Source organism: Anabas testudineus, chromosome 22, assembly GCF_900324465.2.
Source record: "Anabas testudineus chromosome 22, fAnaTes1.2, whole genome shotgun sequence".
In the NCBI taxonomy this organism is placed as follows: domain Eukaryota; kingdom Metazoa; phylum Chordata; class Actinopteri; order Anabantiformes; family Anabantidae; genus Anabas; species Anabas testudineus.
Genome location: NC_046630.1, coordinates 18,514,381 through 18,520,870, shown reverse-complemented (window position 1 = coordinate 18,520,870; position 6,490 = coordinate 18,514,381).

Here is a 6,490-nt window from a genome sequence, read left to right as displayed (position 1 = left end):
GAAAAGCACAAAGCAAGATCCAGTTTGACACTTAAAACCTCAATAAGCTTCAAACGTGTTGTTAAATTGCATCAAAGCAAACGTGTTTATTTCTCTTCCAAATTGCCCCATCACCTTTTCGAAGAGGTTTGATGAATCGTGTGTGACAATGGTGCACAATACTTGACAGTCTCTCCTCAAAGGTTTACCTGTTGGACTACAAACGTAAAGTGATGGAAGTCCCAGCCCACCTACTTTTACATCTAAGCACACCTGGCCAATCACTGTGTAAAACAGATATGAGTGTCGGATTGTTAGTTTTGGAAAGACACCAGTATTGTCCTTTATTGCAGTGTTGGAAAGAAAGTTCAGTTTAAAGTATTTGGTCAGTGTAATGAAAACCAAAATACCTTACCTTACCTTAACCAAAACAGTATCAAGCATCAACAATCTCTTCTAGAGTTCGTGCTTATTTCACAAATACTCTGAGCCCTGAAGTCGTTCTTAGTTAGAACCTGCTCACCTCACCTATTGGTGTAAATCCAGGTGTAGATCTAAGGTGCTTTCTGGAGGCGTCCACTTACTCTTAAATATATCCCAAAACACAAACCGCAATCTTCTCTAAGGTCATCTTAAAATACAACTGTGGAACCAGTTAACCATCTGAACATGTGGGGAACAAACTGTCCAGGCGGATCAGGGCCTTTGTAATAGTTAAAGAGGACAATCTAAAGACGATGCCTGGTTGGTTTGTCTCTTCCATATGGTCAGTGGCCTGGCAAACAAGAGGACATGTCCTGATGCTGCAAACAAACACTGAGTGGAGAGATCAGTCTGATTTTGAAGACAAACGTCCAGGTGGAATTTGTTTGCAGCATAAGAAAAATTGTATGCTTAGTAAAAAGGATGGGCAGAAGACACAGATCTCTCAGACTGTCTTTGCATCCATATAAACTTTGCCAAGCATCTTCACTACCAAGTCCTAGTGATTTTAGATTGATACTTTCACACTGTACAGCCTTTACACATGATGTAAATACCAACACACTCACAAAACCTCAACCGCCACCACCTCCTACTTAGTTTTACCGTCCTGTATCTTCAGCACCTCATCATTCATTTCTCACTCGAGCTATCAAACCAAAAAAAAAAGAAAGAAAACCAAAGGAAAGGCGTCAGTCAGCAGCCCCTGCTCTTTAGAAAACCCAGGCTGAGTCTCGGCCTGGTTAGAGGCAAGCCAAAGGCTTTGAGAACGATTTAAAATAAAAAATGGACACTTGAGACTTTTTCTATTTATTGACAAATCGAAACCAAAGAAAAACTTTTTCTGCACCTAACTGTTCCAACAAACGGAAAAAAATAACTGAAGATGGAAGATTATTACCAAAAAATAACCAAAAAACAAACAAAAAAAAAAAAAAGAGTGGCGGCGATAACGGAGGATGACGACGAAGAGGAGAAGAAGGGAGGATAGAAGGATGGATGACATCATGGGAGCGGAGAAGTAGCTTTGTTCTGCCTGATGTTGCGTCAGGCCATCTTTAAGGGGAAGCAAGTTGGGGACTGAAATGGGTAAAACCACACGGGAAGGAGGGAAGGAAGGAATGGAAGGTGTTGTCGACCATTTTCTTTCCTCCGACCCCCAAAAAGGCAAAACAGTAATGTGTCTCTCACAGTTGAAGAGTGTCTTTAACGTGTGCCTATGCAGTTTTTCAAAGTAAAAAAATGGTTTAAAGAACAACAGAAACCTCATCAGCTAACAAACCAAAGATTCACCGTTAACTCCAGTAGCAGTTTTCCTCCCCCCTAAAAAGAAATCGAAATTTTCACTACATGGGAAAATGTACATAGTTGCAGCATGATGTGAACCTCTGTTGGGAATGGTGAGCTATTATTTTATAATATTATTCCACTACATCAGTTAAACTCTCTCTAAGTTAGCATATAAGCTAATCACGCTGTGTGTCTAGCGTAACTTTCCTCTACAGTACTAGTTCAACTAACAAAAACAGTATTGTGGTTGTTCCTCCAGCGTGGCATCAACACATGGAACCATCCTAGTAAATCACTAACACCCACAGAGGTGACTACGACCATGTTTCCTGGAACCTCTGTGTTTGTTTTGTTTTTCATTTTTCACTGTAAGTCATGACCTGCTCCACAGGACAAAGTCTACCTCCGACAATCTCCGGCAGTAGTAACACAAGCTGCCAGACTACAGTGCAGTGGTGAAATAAGCTGTCTTCGCTTCAACCCAGCACAGAGCAGCCACCTCTTCACGGTTTGCTGTCGTCTGGCGAGCTTCCTACTGCGGAGAGAGTGACAATGTAATGCTATATGAAACGTACAGAACATACCAAAGATTTTCTGCTGTACAAACAGTAGCACACTGACACATTTCCTTTTCTCCATGCCCATTTAATTGTGGATCTGCGATCTGCATTGATCCATCCATTAGGGCACTCATAGTGTTGCTTAACTCATCATGTCCGAGTCTTTACTGTTCTTAGCGCCCAGCGTAGTATGAACCAGCTGAAGCAGACAGACATCGTGTTTCATTTGAAGTCTTTAGTCTTTAGTATACAGTAATAAAAAAAATACTAAGTGGAAAAATATACTTAAAGCAATGTTATTCCACAAGTGAAGGGTGACAAAATAGAAAACAGGCCTCCTCGCTTTTATTGTCTTGAGACTTAATGATGTGAATATGACAACAGGGAAACTAATTCCAGTCCACAAAGTCTGCTCAGATGAGTTTTAGCTACATTTGCCTCATTACGCCACAGTTTATTAAAGCCATGCTGGAGGGATGCACCCAACAGAGATCCATGCTGTCCATAGCTGGTCCACATTAGTCTGGTCTTTAGGGGGGAGGAGCTATGCTGCTGCTCCATACAACAACAATAAATGAAACCAAACCAAAAAAACACAAAGTCAACACCCGCTGAGAGAAACTGCTCAAATATCGGTCAAATAGCTTTATCCTTAGTTTTCTCTCTGTCTTTCTGTATGTAAAGCTTCTAGTCCAAAGAACCCCTCCGCCCGCCTGACCCTGCGCCCAAAGGAGGGGCGTGGCTTCTGGCTCAGGGGGCGGCGGCCATTTTCCATTCCCACTTGCAGTTGTGTCTGGAGGTAACACAGGCTAAACCTGCCAAATCAAAACAACAACAAAACAACAACAAAACAACAACAAAACACAAGGTTATGAAGCCAAAAACCACCACAAAGAGGTTTTCATTGCTTGTTTGTTTTTAAGTACTTAAAACTTATTTGCAGATACGTATGTGTCTACTACTACTATCGCTATGTTCCTTCCTAGGTTTTTGCAATATGTGATTTTTTTTTTTAATTTAATGTAATTTATGTTTTTCTTTTAATTGTGAATTAAATTAAGCGAACAAATTTTGTTGCCAAATCTCCCTCTGAACCCTTTCCCTTGATGATTGATTAGCTTTGCCAAAGTTTACATTGTATGTTTCCTTTTCTTTCTGTTCTATGCTGTATTTATTTATGAGGTGTTTTAGAACACACTAGTTTTGTACTTAATAATAATTTGTTATTTAATTAGAAGTAATTGTTTTCGATGAATATTTATGAGTATTTAAGAATGTTAGTTGCATCAAAGATGCAGTGCTTATGCCAGGCTTGTTAATTTATTCTTAGTTAGCTTTACTTTAAAAAGCAAATGAAATGTTTTATGAATGTTTAGACTTAATGGAAGAACAATGTAGGAATGTCAGATTAGAATTGTGTACTACTGAATGTCAACACTTGCTCTCACTCTCTTGTTAATCAAGTTTTTTGTCCCGCTAAGATCAATCTTTATGACAAATAATAGCCAACTGAATGGTGAGCACTGCATCTGTTTTTCTTTTACTTCTTGTGATTTTAATGGCTACTTTTTCTTTTGTTTCTTTTTTTTTTTTTTTGCATCCAACTGACCATTGTTGAACAAGCAATGAATTTCAGACTGATGTTCTAGTAACACTTGATCAGGTGAAGTAAGGGCCACACGTTGATATAAACTGACTCACCAAAGATAACTGGAATCCTTGAGAGGCCAATAAACTGTGTGTGTTTACATCCACGCAGCTTAGACCCTGGTTAAAGTCTTATTCATACATTTACACTGCAAAATTAGACACAGTATACACACGTGAGATAGCACTAGTTTCTGCCCTCAAAAGATCACTGTGTGTAAAGCTAGCTCTCTGTGGTTTGTTAGTAATGTGATTTTTTGGGGGGCATCAACATCATCAACACCAACTCTCTCAAGATTATTGCTTGAATGTCTCAAACATCAGACAAGATCAAAAATGCTCTTACAGCATATACAGAAAGCCAATGAGGTCATGGGTAAAATAACATACTGTATTAACAGAGTTATTAAAGTACATGTACACTTATATATCTCTTTTAAATCCTAGTTCCATTTTATCACAACTTCATTGCAAAGTTAATAGACTTCAAACAGCCCAACAAGTTATCAAAGATATTTGGATGATGATCAAAAATATATATATATATTTTATTAGCTTAGTATAAGTTGCCCATTATATTATTTTTTGGTAAAACCTACTCTTAATCATTTTCTCTTAATGATTGTGGAAAAACATTGGGCTGAATATAAAGATGTGATGTTCCAACTTTTCCTATGATTCTCATTGTGATGAGAAGAGTTTACCCAGGTTTTTGTAAACAGGAGGTGATGTTAACGTGCACCACCTCTACTGTTAAATGCTGTGTTGTCCATTTGTTAGCAGGATTTCAGTGAATGTGACTGCGTGAATGCAAACACACCGACTTGTTTCACTCGCTAGGAAGGAAAATTGAGGAGTCCCTTAGAGCTAGCTGCTTCCAAGACTGACTTTGTGTGTGTGTGTGTAAAAAGAAGAAACTTTCTATGTCAATAGTGAGAACCAGAGAGGCTACCTCACTGACTTTCCATTTGTCCTTTTAATCGTGTTGATGAAACCAAAGAAACCAAAGATTTTTTTTCTCTTCGGTACGGTCTGCGCTCAGCTCCATGCTCCTGTAACTTCTCTTCTTAATGACGATGCCACATTTACCCTCTTTTTTTGATTTTGTCCTTTCTCTCTCTTCGTTCAACTCCCTCTCAGTATCTTTTGGCCTGGCCTTGTCTTTTCTGCTCAACGAAAGAAGTGTGAAGAAAAAAAGAGGCAGGTGTAGCATGGGGTGGGTGTTGGATACCATAAAAACACATAGACCACATAGAATAGAAATGTATCTAGAGTGTTTAATCAATAGTATAGACGTAAACCTTGTAGTGATTGCTTAATCAACTTTTCTAATACACCTGCAAGGTTGTAATATGCTTCAAACGAACTATGAAGTAGTGAAGCATAACGAGACCTTCTAGTTAAAATCCTGTTTTGCACTGAAATATGAAAGTTGTTGATTGATGAAGTCTCATTGGTAGGTGGAGAACAAATCAGAAGACACCAAAAAACTACTATTTGGGTCTTTTAGCGGAAAAAAAACTAACAGAAGGTTGTATATAACTTACATATGTTATGTACATTGAACATAATTCAGTTAAGTTGAACTAACTTAACAGTTAGATAAGTAAAGGTTGATAGTAGTGTTCTGTTCAGACTCAAGCTTTCTCTGGGCTATTTTTATTTCCAACAACATTCCAACATTTTGATCATGTTGACAGTAATTAGATGGCTAGTTGATACCAACTTTGTGCTGCATAGCAACTGGAATAATGTAACACTGCCCTTAAAGTAACATAAAGTCTAGCTGAGGCTGATGTGAATGTCATTAGTTTAGTTTAGGTCAATCCACAGAAGTGGCCTAATGATGAACCTATACATTAAAAGTCATGGAATCACCAAACTTACTAAAAGTGGAGAGCCTGGACACCCTTAATTGTTGGGACGGTCTTTAAATGCTTTATTCTAGACCAAAGTGATGGGCCCACCAACCAATGGACCAACTGACATCTATAGAGACACTGTACAAGTGTGGCTAAAAAAAATATCTGTTAAATCTATTTAATCCTATGTCCAAGAGAAATAGGAGAAATAAGATAACCTTACAGGTCATCATAGATCACATCAGTCCTCACTGTGTGTTTCAGTGCAAAATATACCCACAATATAAATAACAGAACCCGTCTGTGTAGTCATTTGATAGAGTTAATTAAACAGCAACATTTTCATAACAGCAGCATTTTGCATCTATAGGATTAAGTATCTGGGACGTATACATCCAACTGTGCCCTTGAGCTTGCTTTCGTCATTTGGTTTACAAATCAACCGAAGAAGCCAAATTTAAAGGGAACGTTGGCTTGTTCTGCTTAGAGCCAATTTTCAGACCTTTCACACTTTGGGTTAGGGTTTTCCAAACGGGGCCACTTCAAAAACAAAGATACAGATAGCGCTTTTGTTGCAAAGTATGAGATAACCATGGATGAGTGCCTTGCTTGAACCAAAGCGAAGTCTAGACCTCTCTGTTGTGCTATAAACTTTGTATTCCTGTAAAA